The sequence below is a fragment of the Lontra canadensis genome, unplaced genomic scaffold, assembly GCF_010015895.1.
Source record: "Lontra canadensis isolate GAN:19392208 unplaced genomic scaffold, GSC_riverotter_1.0 scaffold2, whole genome shotgun sequence".
NCBI classification, from domain to species: Eukaryota; Metazoa; Chordata; class Mammalia; order Carnivora; family Mustelidae; genus Lontra; species Lontra canadensis.
In genome coordinates this window covers 33,202,163-33,221,013 of record NW_022630996.1, presented here as the reverse complement: position 1 = coordinate 33,221,013, position 18,851 = coordinate 33,202,163, and the positions used below count along the sequence as shown (strand labels likewise).

General features: G+C 41.5%; 1 protein-coding gene across 9 annotated transcripts in view; it reads right to left on the bottom strand.

The window, feature by feature from the left end:
- ELMO1 (engulfment and cell motility 1) overlaps positions 1-18,851 on the bottom strand; it is a 521,237-nt gene that overhangs the window by 379,190 nt on the left and 123,196 nt on the right. The window lies entirely within an intron of this gene.

Sequence of the window (18,851 nt, the reverse complement as noted above, 5' to 3'; positions counted from 1 at the left end):
GCTTCTTTTAAAGGGCCCTTTTGATTAGGTCAGGTCCACGGAGATAATTGCCCTTTTGATTAAGCCAAAGTCAAATGATTAAGGACTTAATTGGATCTGCAAAGCTCCTGGAACATACAGCATAATAGAATCGCAGAAGTGACATCCCATCCAAGTCCCAGGTCCAGACTGCCCTCAGAAGAGACAGAATTATAATGGGCATGCAACATGAGGTTGTGGGTGTCTTGGGTGCCTCCTCAGATCCTGCCAACCACACACACATATGTACCTGTCCATGGGAACTGTTTTTGAGAACTTACCTTGAAATCTCAGGAGTCTGTCCAGACGCTTGGAAAAGGTACAATGGGACACTTTTTCTTTCAAATCTATAGACCTAACACCTATTTCAACTCTCATTCATTCCTCATAAATACTCAAAGTCAGACAAAAATATTCAAAACTCACAGAAGGGCATGGAATGAAACTGGATTTTCACCTGTTATAGCACCCCGGCCATGCTCCTAAGCCAATCTATCTGGCCTACCAGCATCTTCTGTGAGCCCTCACCCTGGTGCAGCAGCCTACACTTGCTTGAAGATTTTGCTTGAATGGATGGATTCATGCCTGATTTAAAGTAAAACAGTATAATCTCCCCCATCAAAGACACCTTTATAAGAAGTGTAAGTATATGCACAAGGATGGAGGAAAGTAGATGCTTCCTACTGAGGTCTGTTGAAAGTCAACTCAACCTAGCACCTTAAGTTAATAGTGATTAAGCTATTACAGTTTATGTTGATTCTTTCACTCATGCTTAAAGAGCTCAAAATAATATTTTAAAAGGCTGTATCAACCAAATACATCTGCAAGTCCTGAACCACCTCTGAAAATCCCCGAAATGGAACTTTCTTCATGATAATATAGGAGATCTTGGTTTCAGTTCCAAACTGATACTCAGAAGCTGAGTAAGTAAGCCCCAACACCCCCAAACACTTCTGTGAGCCCTGAGTATGTCAGTGAAATCACCCATTACAGTGGCTGACACCTGGAGGGTCCTTAACAAATGAACAGCATAAGCAGAATGACCCAATGTCTTTGACTGATCGTTAAACTTTTATTTTGTAAGGAAACAGTGAAATAATTACAAGAAGACTCAGTTTGAAGAATGGAAGCCTGGGCATTGTTTTAAAAAATAAAAAGGAAGGGAAAGAAAGGGAGAAAAAGGCAAATAAAAAGTCCAAATAGAAAGAACTGATTTTAAAATAGAGTTGAGTACTTTCAGCCATGAAGGAAGTTTGACAAATAAATAGGAAATATGACTCATTGAGGGATGACCATGGGCTAGGCGCCTTGCACACTGTCTTGCCGGCCTGAAGCATTTTCACTGTCATTACAGAATGAAAAGGACAGAGTAGATTCGCTAGCAACATGTTAAGATGTCCACTATGTATCATGTTAAAATGCAAGTTATAAGAGAATATGTAAGTGATGATCTCACTTAATACACACCCAAACTCAAATTTCGTTTTAAGTATGTATACTAAAATGTCAGTTTGCACTGTGTAACAGGATTATGATCATTTAAACAATTTTTACTCTTCTTGTTTTCTTCTACTATGTCTCAAAAGTGCTTACTCCATGTAAATTTTCTAAATGAACTCTGATACTTCATATCAGTTTGCTGAGAAGCAGCAAATAATGGAACAAGGACTATTTATATAAGTCGTATGAAATTAGTAAAGTGGCACCTTGCTATTTTTTAGTATCTAAAAATCTAAACCTAACTACGGGGCATGTGAATCTGAAGCTGCAAGAGAGAGGGGAACTGAACACAGAAGAAGAGAAAGAAAAGTAGATGAACAGAGACCAGGAAGAGACATCTTTTTTTTTTTTAAAGATGGCTAATAGGGGCACCTTGCTGGCTTAGTCAGTTAAGCATTTGCCTTCAGCTCAGGTCATGACCCTGGGGTCCTGGGACTGAGTCTGCTTATCTGAGAGTCTGCTTCTCCTTTTCCCTCTGCTCCTCCCCCCACCACGTGCTCTCTCTCTTTCACTTGCTTTCTCTCAACTAAATAAATAAAATCTTAAAAAATAAAATAAAATAAAATAAAATAAGGGGCACCTGGGTGGCTCAGTGGGTTAAAGCCTCTGCCTTCCACTCAGGTCATGATCCCGGGGTCCTGGGATCAAGCCCTGCATCAGGCTCTCTGCTCAGAAGGGAACCTGATTTCCCCCTCTTTCTCTGCCTGCCTCTCTGCCTACTTGTGATCTCTATCAAATAAATAAATAAAATCTTTAAGAAAATAAAATAAAATAAAAGATGGCTAATAACCTAAAGATATTACTATGGATATTACTATGGAAAGATGGAACAAAGTCACAGACAGAAAGACAAAGGGAAAAAATCAGCAGGAAAAAATGTGTCACAGGAGAAAAAGAATCAACATTAGGGAGCAGAGAAAGAAAGGCAAAAGAGAAGAAATGAATTTTAAACAATCATAATGCAAGAGTAAGCTCTCCCTTCCTATTCATCTCTTAACGAAATGGAAAATTTAAATAAGATCACAAAACGAATCATTTTTAAAGTTATTTTTGTGCTTGATAAAAAGTAAAAAGTTATCTTGACCTGCACCAGTCTGAGAGACCTGATAGGACTGCAACAGTCTAACCAGGTCTCTTTCAGATTTCTCTTTAGCTACAGCACCAAGTTCAAGACTGTCTTTGAAAGATAAAGAGTAGTTACTCACCAATTTACAAGTGTAGCTGATACAACAAAGCACTCTCTTTTATTTTTTAATTTGAAAGTACACGTAGGGTAAAGGAAGTGAAACAATATCCCCCAAAATTGTACTCAAAAGAAGAACATGTAAATATCAAAGTGCCTAATGGATTCCCTCTAAATTCCTGTGAAAACTTCCTCCGTTTACACAATCACTGCCCCCCTCCACCAGCAAGAAAGAAAAGCAATAGATCTTTCCTCCGCCTGTATCCTTTATCAATGTGGAAAATAATCTCCTTGCTGCTCTCTGTTTTACTAATGTAGAATTTCTTCTACTTGTCTTACTTTATATTTTCTTCTTCCTCTTAGCTTAAGGAGTTGAAATCTAGCAAAAGTGAAAAGGCAGAGTTTGATCTTTGAGTAAGTTCTGGAAAGTAGTAAACCCATCTGACGGCTCCTGAAAGAGCAAGGTAAAAAGATGTTGCATGTAGTGGCTTAATTAAAAAGCCCCAAAGTTCTTTGCCACTCCTTCCACAGAGAGGAAGTTCCCCTGCCGTCTCCTACTGAATCGGGGCAGGCCATATGACAGTTTCAATCAACTGAGTATAACAGAAGATTCCAGAGAACTTCTAAGGCTTGATCACAAAGAGCCATGCAGCTTCTGCTCGGCTCTCTTGAAACACTGGCTCTTAGAAAGTGCCCTCTCAGGGAGCTTCCCAGAGCCCTGTCACATACTCTGAGGAAGCCCAACCCACAGGCAAAGACCACATGTAGGCACTCCCGTTTACAGTCCCAGCTGAGCTGAGCCTTTGAGTCATCCCAGTCCAGCAGCCAGACATGCCAATGATGAAGCTTCCAAATGATTCCATCCCCCAGATATTTGTGTCTTTCCAAATGAGACTCCAGACATCAAGCAATGACAAGGCATCATCCTTGCTTTGCCACATCCAGATCCATGACCCAGAGCATCAGTGAGTATAACTAATCCTTTCCACTGATAATGGGTTTTTATTTTAGGTTTCTAGGTTGGGGTGCTTGGGGATTCAACAACAGATAACTGGAGCAATGGAGATTAAAAAGAAATGACCATGCAATGATTAGTACCATAAATTAGCTGAGATCACAGTGGAAAGAGTGGGCAACCTAGAACCCCATGTCACACACTGTCACAGCCTGATCTCTTTCCTCTGCTCTCTCTCTCTGGTCTGTCTACTTGACTTTCTTTCTTTTTTTATTCTCTTTTTTCTTTGGATCTTTGCTCATACCTATCCCTTAAGTCTGCCCTTGGGTCACTGATTTACTGCTGGGGGGTTATTCATTTTTCATGAAACAAATATTTATGGAGCATTGTTCTAGACATTAGGATAATAAAAGTGAGAAAATCTAACTTTGTCCTTGACCTTGTAATAGAATGTTTTTCAAACTATGGTTCACAGTGATTAATAATTACAAAACCATCCTGATGGGTCCTAGCAAACATTTTAAAAATAAAAATAATGCAGAAAATAACACACTAAAACTAACAACAAAAAGGGATCTCCAAGTAGTATAGTGAGTATTGTTTCATGAATCCTTTATCTTTGGACACAAGCACACGATGTCTACATTGTGTTTCCATCCTAAAACTTTGACAAACATAGTCTAAGAGCTAGACAAAAATAAACCTCATTTCTGATATATAAAAAACATGAATGAGATTGTGTTTAGGAAATTTGCAATTAAGTTGCTGGCTCTGGAACACTTGTAACAATCACAGAGCCATTCTCCTCTACAGATAACCAGTTTTGTTTTTTACTGTTGTTAGCTTTGTTTAGAAGGGGTGTTCTAGTGTTTCTAGGGCCATTTTTGGTAAACAAGTGCCTGTCTTCAGCGTGTGTCACTCATTGTGCATCTGAGCATTACACAGTTAAATGTTTGAGTACTTGAGTCAATCTATTCATTGGTTTAATAGCTGAACTAGAGAACATGGAATTATCATGACCTCTGGCATTTATCTTTGCCTGCAATTCTAGAAGCAGTCATATCTTACCAAACCCAAGCTAGGGAGCCCAAGGGGGGGAAAAAAAATTAGCTGCCTGTGTAATCAGCATGATAGCCTCCATCCACAGGCAGTGGTAAACATTAAATAACATGTCATAAAACCACTGACATCTGAGTAATACTGATGGCAGTCAGTACCTCCTCTCTCCTGCACCCTCTCATTTATGTGACTCAACTTAGACTGGCTTTTTTTTCCCCCCTTCATCCTGAAATAAGTATATATTCTTCCAAGTCTTCCCTAGAGGAAAAGCACCAAATGATTTAAAATGATAGCTCTCATCCAATTCCTGAACTCTAATTAGGAAATTCTAAAACCACCCAAAAAAAAGTTTTTACAGAAAACTTCAGAAAGTCTACTGCCAATTTAGTTTGAGTCACTGAGAGCAAAACAGCAGGAAAGAGGTGAGATGACATTCCCAGAGAAGACAATGGCTGGTGGAAGCCCAGTGCCAGGGCTAGAGAGCTCGTGAGCAAAAAGGACGATCTGAGGCATGTATGCACGTGTGTGTGAGGGGGCGTGTTTCAATTTTCACAGGTTGTGCTTGATGGACTAAGAAAAGGCTGAGGGAAGCAAAAGCTGTACATACCTCTCATTCCTATCCCAAACAACATTACAGCAATCAAATACCCAAGTGTGCCATATGGCCATCATAGCTCAACGCCAGCCTTTTGTCTTCATTTACTTAATTGGGAAAAATCTAATAGGTCTAATAAAAACTGAATTGTTAATAATATTAGTAATCTTTTGGTTCCTGACTTGAAGAAACTCAAAATGAAAGGTCTGGGGATGAATATAAAACACTCTTGGTGCGCACATGGCCAGATGTTACAGACTGAACGTTTGTATCTCCCCAAAATTTGTTTGTTAAATCCTAATGCCCAGGATGATGGTTTTAGAAAGTGGGGCCTTTTGGGGAAGGTGGGCCTTTACCTTTATGAATGGGATTAATGTCCTTATAAAAGAGCCCTAGGGAGCTTTCTCTCTCCTGCCATGTGAGGGCACAGTAACAAGATGGTCTCTGAACCAAGAAGCGACGCCCTCACTAGACATCAAATCTGCCAAGACAAAGGTGCTTCCAGAACTATGAGAAATAAAATGTGGTTATTTATAAGCCAGTCTATGGTATTTTATTATAGCAGCCTGAAAGGACTAAGACACAAGCAAATACAGGATGACCTATTTCAAAGCATTCTTTGTGTTGGTCAAAATTCTGGCTCCAGCCTTTACTCTTGGTGACTAGTTTCCACCATATGTACGTGTAATGCCAACTGCAAACAGTTGCATTCAGTGGTTTACTGGTTATTGGAAAATGGGTCACCACAGTGGAGTGTGACTGTCACAAGCTTCTCCTTCATTTAATGAAAAAGACTGTGGGAGGTAGAGAATGCCAAAAAGGTTCCTAAGTCATGGGCCATATTTTCCTTCACGGAAACGCTTAAGTATTTATTTACGCCTAGCATTCTCTCCGCTCTGCTGTGACCACTGCTTCCTCAGAGCCAATTGCTTGAAATAAAGAACTTGAGATGGGTGAGCCACATGAATATTAATGGTTCCCCACGGTGAGATAAAGTAAAACGCACTTTCTCAGAATTGAACTATCACATAATTAAGGGTAAATTATCATTCACAACTACAGTTTGATTCTCAGAGTTTATTTGCTACAATAAAAATAAGAATGATAATACTGACTTGGAAAGTGGATTACTGGCTGATTATCTGCACAATAAAGATTTATTTGTATAATATAAGGTACAGTGGGGGGGGGGGACACTCTTATTTCTCCCTCCCCATGGCTATTGCTGTGAACTGGAGATAAATTCCCAAAGTTGACCCCTTTCTCTCTTTGGCTCATGTATTTCAAATAGGGAGTAGTACTTTAAACCATGCAACTGGTTTAATTATTATTTTATGAAACTTCATGAATCTTCCAAAAGTTTTAATTGATATCCAACTAAGTATAGATGGTGGGGGGGGGAGGTAGAGAGACAGAGAGAAAGAGAGAATGTATATACTGTACTTTTTTTGGAAAAGATAATTAATAAGCTGTGGGGGACCAAAAGCCAACCAAAACTTTTTAACACTGATTTAAGACTCTAAGAGAAGCATTAAGATTCATTTACTCACCCTACAATTCCTCCACCGTGAATAATCTGAAATTGTATGCGCATATTCCGGTAATTGAATTAACCAACGTCATACATAATTTATTAAGAGACTAATTGTACTTTCTATCTTGCAAAGAAAACTGCATCACATTAAAACAACAAAGTCCTCAAACACCTACTTATTTTGTTCAAGGAATCAGGTGAGACACTGTGACGGGGATCTAGGGGTGGATTTTGGATTGCAAGGCATTTCTAAGCCCACGGAAAAGAAAATACAAATTAGCACACACATAGTTAAACATCAGTCCAAGGCAACAGCAAAGAGATGCAGGTTCTGATTAGCTAACAAATGAACTTAAGAGACAGTAACCTAAAGCAGCAATGATTCTGGATAGCAGTAGAGAAGGAGGGAACAAATTTACAAACACTTCCAAAATTGGGGTTAAGATTATCTCAGGCAAGGGGTACCTGAATGGCTCAGCCGGTTAAGCGGTTAAGCATCTGCCTTGGGCTCAGGTCATAAGGTCCTGGGATCAAGTCCCCCTGCGGGCTCCCTGCTCAGCAGGGAGTCTGCTTCTCCCTGTGCCCCTCCCCACTGCTTGTGCTCATGCCCTTTCTTCCAGCTCAAAGAATTTAGGGTTGGTAAGGAGAGGTCAGCTGGCCTGCAGTGGTGGTTATTTTAATAACAGTTTCCAGTATGTGTTTGTTGCAGAGTCACCTCCCCAGAAGCAAGGAGTATGTCATTTCCCGTCTTTATCCCCAGCACCTCTCTTGTACCTGAAGCACAATGGGAGGGAGGGGCGGGAGAAGGAGTAGGATTAAATTCCAAGAGCAAGCTTTATTTGGAGAACACTAGGGCAGTTTGTCTAAAGCGGAAGGAACAAGAGAAAGACAGCAACATTGAACACGTTGCCTGGCATTAGACTGTGATGCATACTGATAGCCAAGTGAAAGAAGGAAGGAAGTCAGACCTTCTCAGCAATAGTGGAAACCAACCAGAATGAGGCCCCCAGTTCAGGGAGCATCCTGAATTGGCCTACAAGCCAATTCAAATTCATAATATGGGTTTTCATCATAGGCAGGAATCGGGAAAGATTCAGAGGCTGCTCCCACTTCGCGTGGTAGCATTCCAGTATGGCACTGGGACCACCCAGACTTGTTAAAAATGCTCAAACCCCAGTCTTGATCTACTGAATCCAAATCTCTAGATTTGACACGTGATCTACATTTAAGTATGAGAGCTGCTGTTCTGGAAAATGAACATATCCTGGGGGACAGGACACAGATTTACTATCTAGAGAGTAAAGCACTACATATTATACCATAAATACACTAAAACCATTGCAATGTATACATTATCAGGCAGATTTTATGGTGTATGAGTCAGATGTTTAAAAAATAAAGCAGAAGAGTTCAGATCCTACTTAAAAGATTTTTTTAATGTGTACTGAATCATATAGGTCCAAAAATGTAGGGCCGAGGTGATAACTCATCAAATATGATTCAAAAATCAAATTCCCAATAATCTCTCCAAACTTGACCCCATCAGTGATCCACTGGTGTCAATCTAGTCTACCACCAGACTGAAAATTCTATGAAATCAAGCACTTCATTATCTTTCTCACCTCAGGATGTTTAACTGTCAAATCTGAGCAAATAAACTTCTCCCTCTTATACTCCTATGCCCCGATCTATTACAGATTTTTTTCTACTTATTTTCCAATGAATATCAGTTAGAAAATTCTTACATTCTAAATTAGGAGTATCCAAAAGGGAAGTTAAATTGGATATGTTAGTGGGGTAACTACAAGTTAACGTTTTATCTGGCTGGGCAAATCAACAAATTCATCAAGAAGTTATCACTAAGAAAATAAAGAAAAAGAGCAATTTTATTTAACAGCAATGTGTTATTATTTTTTTTTAAAGATTTTATTTATTTATTTGACAGAGAGAGATCACAAGTAGGCAGAGAGGCAGGCAGAGAGAGAGGGGGAAGCAGGCTCCCCTCTGAGTGGAGAGCCCGATGTGGGGCTCGATCCCAGGACCCGGAGATCATGACCTGAGTTGAAGGCAGAGGCTCCAACCCACTGAGCCACCCAGGCGCCCCCAGCAATGTGTTATTATTAACCTTAGCCAGGATATCAAGGAGATTAATAGATAGCAAGCATTTCAAGAAGATTCTGATCTGGTCTCATTTTCTCCTTGGAATTAAGAGTGCTACCTGACAATTGATGTCAGTCTCTAGATACATTTCAGAATACCCTTGCATTTCTTTCTTCTCCATAGTAACAGGTTTTCTGACCATTCCTAACATAGGCTGACCACTCTTCCCAAACGGTGCATTCAGACTAATCACTGGGGAGACTATAATCCAATCATTTATAATTTAGCTTAAAACCCTCTGAAGGCTCCCCAGTGCTCTCAGAATACAATTTAAAATCCCAAGGGCACCTGGTGGCTCAGCTGGTTAAGCATCCAACTCTTGATCTCTGCTCAGGTCTTGGTCTCAAGATTGTGAGTTCAAGCCCCATGTTGAGCTCCACGCTGGATGTGAAGCCGACTTTTTAAAAAGTTTAAAATCCTTATTATGGCCTGATAAGGTCTTGAGAATTGAGGCTTATGCAAAAAGTCTCTAGATATGACTTGCGCATTTTAAAGGCCTCCCCTGCCATTTGTCTTAGATCTCTGCTTAAATGTCCCCTGCTCCAGGCTAAATTAGGTCTGGATGCTTTCATCTGTCCTTGTGACACTTACAATTATAACTGGTTAATTTGGGGTAAATACTTATCTGTCTGTCTTCCCTTCCAGATTTTGAGAATCATAAAAGTTGGAACTATCTTGAGCTCAGCGCAGTGCCTGGCACCAAGGGGAAGTCAACACAAGTTTTTTTAATGGAATATATGCATACATGGTTGTTGCTGTTTTTCCTCTCCGCATGGCTGTTTGTTTGACAGACGTGGATTATGAGCGGGCAGATTCAGTACAAGTGGCCTGTCTAGTAGAGTCCACTGCTTTCCAAAAGCTGGTGACAGGCATTCCAGCAGCCATTAGGGCAACGAGCATCCGTAACAGAAGTCAGGTTCAATCACTAGTCACAAAAGAAAGAACTCAGCAGCAAGGCACATGTGAACATGGAGTCTTTAACAAGTCCACAGCAGGCAGCGGGTTGTGAGAGAAGACAAGGGAGAGAGCAAAGGGGCAGCACGAGAGAAATGCTTGGAGTCAGGAGCCCCAGGAGAGCTGGAGGCACAGGGCAAGGTGAAAAGCAGGAGCATTTTTCTTTGCGTTCCTGCCTGCTGAGAGCCAGGCCCGGGGCACTGGCCCAGGCCTGCAGGTGGTGGCCCGTGCTGGTCACAGCTGGCTGAGGGGTAGACTTGCAAAGGCAGCAACAGTGGCTTCGGATGAACAAATTGAGAATCTTGTACCACAGGCAGCAGAAAAGGCAATGTAATGTGGCTGGGTCAGGAAATTTACAACATTCCTGGGCTCTGGTTTGCTCAAATTAAGATGCCAATCCCAGTGAAAATTCTTTGATCAATTTAAGTAAAGGGGCAGGACTGAAAAGCGCCAGCGGGTCCTCTCACAGGGGTGCAAAGACAGGACACAGAAAGCAGAGAGGGAAATCAGGATGCGGAGCTTCTCCCTCTCCACCTCCTCTGACTCCCTCTGGGCCCTTCATCTCCACATAACCTCAATCCTTCCTGCAGGATGGCTTTACTCTGTGCCCTTATGGCTCAGTCCACCAAGCCCCATATTTATAGCTTGCAGGAAGATGTAGCTGCCATCGAACGTGATTCCACAGGACTTTCCTGTTCCAGCAAATGCCATCACCCAACTCACCTTGCAATTTCAGATTCTCAGAAGAGAATGCATGGGGGCCCAGCTAGGGTGAGGTGTCAGCTCCTGGTGCCATTAGCTGCGGGGCAATAGGAAAAGGACACGTGGCACCAGGTCACAGAGCTGCTCCTCCCAGATACCAGGAGCAGGACAGCTCCCCAGAAAAAGACGTGCCTCAGTCTGCTCTATATTCTGTTTGCTGGTGGTGCTGGTGGTGTTGGTCTGTGTATGTGTGTTACTTTCTTCAAGGAAGAGCACATTCCAAACATGAGGCTTCCTTAAACTATTACACTTAAATACAGCCCTTGTATTTATTCTCCCTGGTTTACCCTCCCTTGTAATGATTTTTCAGTGACTTTCAAATATTTTTGACCCCCACCCAAGGGAAAAACTAAGACTATCCACGTATTACCTGTGAATGTATGAGAAGCAAATATTTCACAAAACAACATATATAACAGACTGTTACTTTTGTACTCTCTTATACGCCATTCTTTTTTTTTTTAAGATTTTATTTATTTGACAGACAAAGATCACAAGTAGGCAGAAAGGCAGGCAGAGAGAGAGAGAGAGAGAGGAGGAGGAGGAAGCAGGCTCCCCGCTGAGCAGAGCGCCAGACGTGGGGCTCGATCCCAGAACCCTGGGATCATGACCCGAGCCGAAGGAAGAGGCTTTAACCCACTGAGCCACCCAGGCGCCCCTTATATGCCATTCTTAAAGCTCTTGTGACTGACTAAAATGATTTCATTCCCACTAATGAGTAATGATCTACAGTTTGAAAAATGCTACTATTAATTCTATTGTTCTGTAATTTTACTATTTAAAAAGTTTTACACTTTCACATTATACTTAAAATAGAAGAAAGTTCCCCAATCTTTTCTCGGAAATACCTCCAATCCCACAAAATTTTAGCCACTTTTATAAAAGATGAACCAAGTTGGCGTGAGAGGTCTAGTGCTCAAGGACACCAACACGAAACAGGAAGATCAGGTTCACACGAACGTCCTTACTCTCTCCTTTTATTAGATAGCCTGTGTCCATCCAACAAAAAGGGGCGTGTTTGAAATAAAAATTCCCCAAGGCATATGTCCAAATTTGAATTGTTTCCATCACGGCATCCTTGAGCGAGGCGTGCGACAGCCACGTTCTGTTCCGTGTAGCAACCAACAGAGACACGTGCCCCTCTGTTAGCTGAGCCCGTTCAGATGTGCCATCCGCCGCCTCTGTAGAAATCTGACTATCCCACACAGAGATGGAACCGGTTCCCTTACTAGCCTTACTAGCCTTGTCCCAGTGGAAAAGAAGCTCTACTGGCGAGGTAACTACTGGTGAGGAATTTCTCAGGCAAATACTTGGTTGAGCAATGCTGATCAAATTGGGTTACTGGGTCGAAGGTGTATGTCAATTCAAAGGCTTTCTGGAGGACCACGAGCTGGTAGAATGAGGACATTCAGCAGAGGAAACCGGGGAGGTAAAAGAAGAGGACGGAAAGATCTACTTTCATCTCCGGCTCCAAGAGCTGACGTGTCCCCCCATTCGTGGTTTGGCGTGACAAGAACCGCCGAAATGCCTGCCTGGGTCACAGAACAGACTAAGAGCGTGGGATGCTGGCTCTGGAATTGGTCTTTCTGGGTCCAGTCCCAGTTCACTTACTTACACGGCTGAGCCTCAGTTGTTCCCTCTGTAAAATGGAATGTGTAACAGTTAAACTTGGTTCACGGGCTTCTTCTGAAGATTCAATAAGACAAGCAGTCCACGTGAGGCTCTTGGCGGAGACAGTTTGCCACACAGTAAGCATCTGACAAATGCTCATGGCAGTTGCTCCCTCCAGCCAAATAAGTCCTCAACTGGCTTACCAGGGTGCTAAGACTCACAAAGGGAGTTCGGTCTTTGAAGGAATATATTTCCCAAATTCAGGTCAGATGTAGTAATCCTGCTCTAGGATCCTTTTTGTTCCATCTTTCCTTCTATAATTACTTGGTTCTCTCATCCTGTGCCCATTTCAAGACTCTCTCCTCTACTAGACCTTGAGATCAAGAGAATGGAACATATTCTTCTTACTAAGGTCTTTGTAGAGGCCAGGTCTCAGTGCGTGATAACTGAAGTGAATTCCACAGCATAATTGTCTCCTGACTGGGCAGGACATACAAATCCCAGGGACACACTCCCTATCTGCCCAGCTTCTAGAAGGCTCCAGGTCTCTGTGAACTGAGAGCACCTAGGAAGTGAGAATGACATAAAAATGACCTCATTTCCTTCCCAAAGGCTGCTGATGCCAGCTTTGCCCACAGAGCCCGAATGAGGCATGTTAATCTCTCTTACTAAACAGTAAGAATTCATCTAAACAAGATACTGCCAAGGTATATTATGATACTTCATACATTCGGCAACAGGTGGTTAATGGTAGAGTATATAGTAGACTAATGGTGGCCTTCACCATGCCCCATGCTCTCTGCATGCTTGGGGGTAAGGATTATCTGGCAGCTTTCCTAAGAAGAATGGCTTTAGTACAATAATACTACCTTAGACAATCATACAATCCATACTGAAGGCAAATGAAAATGTACTATTGACCAGTGATAGCACAAGAGTCAGGAACCCCAATCCCCAACTCAATCAAAAATCCACATATAATTTTTGACTCCCTCAAAACTAAGCTACTAATAGCCTGCTATTGACTGGAAGCATTACCAGTAACATAAGGAGCCAATAAACACATATTTTGTATGTTATATGTATTATATACTGTGTTCTTACAATAAAGCTTGAGAAAAGAAAATGTTATTAAGAAAATGATAAGGAAGAGATAATACATTTACAGTAACTGTACTGTATTTACATTTAAAAAAATCTATGTATAAGAGGACCCATGTAGGTCAAACCCATGTTGTTCTAGGGTCAACTGTATTTGCTAATCCCTTGTGAGTGGAAGACTACCTATTACAACTTCTTCCAAGTTATCCTCTTAGGGAATAAAGAAGCCACAGACTGAAGCTATGATCACAGGCTGTAGCCTCCTGTATTTATTTTCTTGAGCTGGTTACCATCAGGATCACTGGCCTGGAGTCCACAGAGAAAAGGCATCATGAACAAACTGGGCCCAGTTTGAGGGTTTCCAGGAGGTGACCTAGAAAGTTTTGCAGAAAGACCCACCTGGGGCCTCAGCCTGACCACTGCCCAAGTGCGTGACCTCAACAACCTGTTGCTTGACCTCTTTCACTGTAAAATGGACACAATAACACATGCATCACAAGACCAAAAGGAGATAATGAGTTGAAATGTTTAGCACTTGCTCTATATAAAACTCTCTTGTGGAAGACAAGTTCCACTGGAATACTTAAAGTAAGCATACACTTCACAAAAATAAACAAGTGGGATATGTCAAACTGAAGAGCCTACTTCATAGTAAAGGAAACCATCAACAAAATGAAAAGGGAACTCATGGAATGGGAGAAAACAATTGCAAATCATATATCTGATAAGAGGTTAATATCCAAAATATACAAAGAACTCATACAACTCAATGGCCAAAAACCCAAACAATCCTCTTAAAAAATGGGCAGAGAAACTGAATGGGCGTTTTCCCAAAGCCATACAGATGGTTAACAAATACATGAAAGGTGCTCAACCTCACTCATTTTCAGGGAACTGCAAATCAAAACTACAATGAGGTATCACCTCACACCTGTGAGAATGGCCCTCATCAAATGCATAAATAAGTGTTGGCCAGGATGTGGAGAAAAGGGAACCTTCAGACACCACTGGTGGGAATGTAAACTGGTGCAGCCAATAGAGAAAATAATATAGAGTTTCCTCAAAATTTCAAAAATGAAACTACCATATGAACCAGCAGCCCCACTTTTGAATATTTATCCAAGAAAATGAAAAGAAGCTATCAAAGAGACACGTGCACTCCCATGCTCATTGCAGCATTACTCATGACAGCCATGACACCCTTAGTGTCTGTCAACACATGGATAAAAAATAGGTGGTGCGTGTATACGACGGAATATTACTCAACCATGAGAAAGAAGGAAAGCTTGCCATTGGCAACAACATGGATGGACCTTGAAGGCATTACGCTAAGCAAGGTAAGTGGGACAGAGAAAGACAAATACTACATGGTATCCCTTAAGTCAAACTCACAGAAACCAGGAGTAGAAGAGTGGTTGGGGTGCTTGGGTGACTTGGTCAGTGGAGTGTCTGACTCTGGGTTCCGGCTTGGGTCATGATCTCATGGGTCGTGATGTGGGGCCCTGTGTCAGGCTCTGCACTCAGCGGGGAGTCTACTAGAAGATTTCTCTCCCTCTGCCCCTCCCCCCACTCACGCTCATGTGCTCTCTCTCTCTCTCTCAACTAAATAAATAAATCTTGAAGAAAAGAAAAGTGATTGCCAGGAGCTGGAGTGGAGGGGGCATGGATAGGGAGACACTGGTAAAAGAACAGAAACTTTCAGCTACAAGATGAACAACGTCTGACTCTAAGGTAAACTATGATGACTACAGTTGATAATGCTATATTATGTAACTGAAATTTGCTGAGAGAGTAGAACTTAAATGATTCCACCAAATAAATAAATAAATAGGTAAGGTGATAGATGTGTTAATTATATGGGGGGAATCCTTTCACAGTGTATACATATCATCAAATCCCCATGAGGTACACTTAAATACCTTACAATCTTATTTGTCAATTATACTTCCATAAAACTGAAGATAGACATAAAGATAGACAATTCATTTTTTATTTATTTTTTATTCCCAACTCCCCCCCCCAGGGACATCACCCTGAAATATAAAAGTTTTGGGGGCAGAATCTGAATTTGTGAGTAGCTTACTCATAACATTCTATAAGGCATTTGCATGTGATGCTATTACTGAGCCTTGCCCAACAACATGACAATCTCTCCCACTGCACTGAAAAACCAAAGTTAATGACCCAATAAGCAAGTGAAGACTATTTTGGAAAATATGCTTGGATAACATGAGAAACGTAGGGGAGGTACCTTCCTGGGGCTCTTAGAATGAGAGTCCCAAGCACCCATCTATCAGTCACAAAATGTGTTAGCTTGTCGAGCCTGGAGAATTCTTCTTCTTTTTTAAAATTACAGGTGATATTTTATCTCTGGCAGAGGGAGGGAGACCACCTCACAGGCAAGAGAAAATCAGTAACTAAGAAGAACATGCATAACTTTCAAAAATTAGTCACTGGTTACCATGGTGATGCAAATATTACCTAACAACTCACTGGGCTATAAGTAACCAAGATGATACTAAATACATTACTTCAAGATGGAAAATGGGCTCTATTTATAGGAGCACTTGCAAGGAACTAGATGGACCTAACACAGACTAGAGGCAGCCCTGGTTTGTCCCTGTGTCCCAGGATCCGAGGTCCCTCTCCTGCCCCAGGCATGTCAAGTCAAGCTCTGTGTCACATGCACACACAGCTGTGCCCAGGAACAGCTGCAGGAGGAAGAGTGATGACATTTTATTTACAAACAAAGGGCAATGAGTGGGAGGATGTGTCTTCTCACTCCCTAAATGCTTCATAGAAGAAGAATCTCGGCTAGCGCCCACTGAAGATGACCAGACTGGGTGACAGACTTGGGTGGCAGTCCCTTTCAAACTCAACATTACCAGTTTCCTCAGGCAATGCAACATTTTCTAAAAAAGAAATGACTGGGGGTGGGTGCCTGGGTGGCTCAGTGGGTTAAAACCTCTGCCTTCAGCTCAGGTCATGATCCCGGGGTCCTGGGATCGAGTCCTGCATTGGGCTCTCTGCTCAGCGGGGAGCCTGCTTCCTCTTCTCTCTGCCTGCTTCTCTGCCTACTTGTGATTTCTGTCTGTCAAATAAATAAATAAAATCTTAAGAAAAAAAAAATGACTGGGATGCCTAATAAAATAACAATTTTCCCACAGTTCTAAGGAATTCTAATTTTCTGAGTATACATTAATTTTAACTAGAACAGAACCATAAATATTATTTGATTTTTTATGTTATTCTAAGAATTAGCTGCACACAAATACACTCCTAAGTCAAACTTAGTATATAACTTGTGTTGACGATGCCCTCTGTCTGGTACACAGGGTACTGGTACTGAAAAGCAGCCCAAGATCTGTATTCCTCCCAGTGGCCCTGGGGTTTCCACATTAGAATTCTAGGAAGGCTCTAAAAAATGCAAAATCCTAGGCCATATTCAAGGTCGATTCAGTCTGAGTCTCTGGGGGTGGGATCTGAAAACGTACATTTCTGACAGGTTCTCCCTTCAAGCTCATCGTAGTAATCTCCAGCAAACTAAGGTCTCCTGACAATGAGGACAGAAGATAGAACAAGCCCAGGGGACACAGCCAATACAGATGAATCAAAGGCAGGGATATTTGTGATGTCGTGACTTTGGGTTGTGGCTTGACCACAACCCAGGGGGGTAACCCCAGCACAACATATATGTATTGTGTGTGTGTATACAACACAAGGATTTGCAAACAACATAGGTGTTGTGGTGTGATCTATCCTATTAAATATATTCTCATTTTTAATACAATTACAGCCAACAAAATTGATATCACCACCCACTAATTAGTGATATTTGAAAAACCTTATTCTAACTTCTATTGCCCTATACCTGCATCTCTTAATAATTTTTACACTTTCTCATATTATGCTCCAAATAGCAGAAACCCATCCAAGCTTTTCCAGTAATACCGCCAAAAAGTTGCAATATTCGAATTATCTCTAAAAGTCGAACCAAGTTGAAATGAGGCAGAATTCTGCTTAAAGATAGCCACAGCAATACATTTAGCAGCAAACGCTTAACTTATTTATTTATATCCTCTTTATCTCACAGAGCATAGCACGCAGAGCACATAAATGCAGGATAGAATAAATGGAAAACATTGAGAAAATGAAGCTGAGGGAAAATAAAGACAGGAAATTAACTGTTTGTGGAATGAATCAAAGGAATAAGCAAAATTAAACATAACACAGGCCGGGAAATCTAGTCTACTTGTTTACTCTGAGCTTTCTGTCAATTAGTATGAAGAGGAATACCTGATCAGTTATGAACATTCCGGGATCCATCTGGGAAGAACAAAGCAATTTCTAGGAAGGATTTCCAGACCTCTGGCTATACTCTGTCTGGGCTGGACTGAAGGTCACCCCTCAGATTCCCACCATCACACACACACACACACACACACACACACACACTCCTCTGGGGAGAGCAAGTCCTATTCCAGAGGAACAGGAACCTTGTCATTGCCTCCTCCTTCCACCACCACTTACTTCACAGATAAATTCACAGTCACTCTAGAGACTGTTCATTGGGAGGAACAAAGCCTGGGGCCTGAGGTTACCCAATGTCCCCTCCTCCGGGAACACTTTGTGCTCATTTCTCTCCCAGCACTGGCCACCTTATTGTAAAGAAAACTGTTCACAGAGTTGACCCTTCCCTCCCCACCACACCCCACAAGGCTATAAAGTTCCACGAGGACAGGACTGGCTCTGTGTATTTCGGTGAATTCTCCATAACACTAAGCTAAATGCTAAGCTCTTCTAGAAATTCCCAAAAGGCAAAGTGACAGAAGCACCAAGTCTGGACTTCCTTTTTGATTCTCATTTACTACCCCTGGGATATTGGCGAAGCCATCGGACGTCTATGATTCAGCTTCTTATCTGTTAACCAAAGCCAGTATTGTGTATAACACAGGTGAGTCTTGAGAAAGAAACCCATAAACAATGGGACTGGCCCAATTCCTGGCACACAATAGGTGCTGAATAAATACTAGCTTTCTCTTCTCCCATCGAGGATCTCCCTAAGACCTAGTTTTTATTGCTGCCAGAACCACTGTAGTCTTCACCCACTCCCTCTCCTCCAAGCTTCTTAAAGAATAAAGAAAAAAAAAATCCCCCAAGAAGAAACCAAGTTCCCAGGAGCCACAGAATACTCCATCCATGTCTACACAACGCCACCTTTGAAATGGTTTCTTGTCACTGTTTCAACTACTTTAAATAGGACATAGAGACTGTTCTTCAGGAGAAAAAAAAAAAAAAAAAGTCCAAGAAAGGAGTCATTAAACCATCAAATAAATGATTTCTCCAGGGAATAAGAAAGAAAAATTTTAAAAAATAATAATAATTTTAAAAAAAAGAAAAGAAAAATAATTAGTGAATT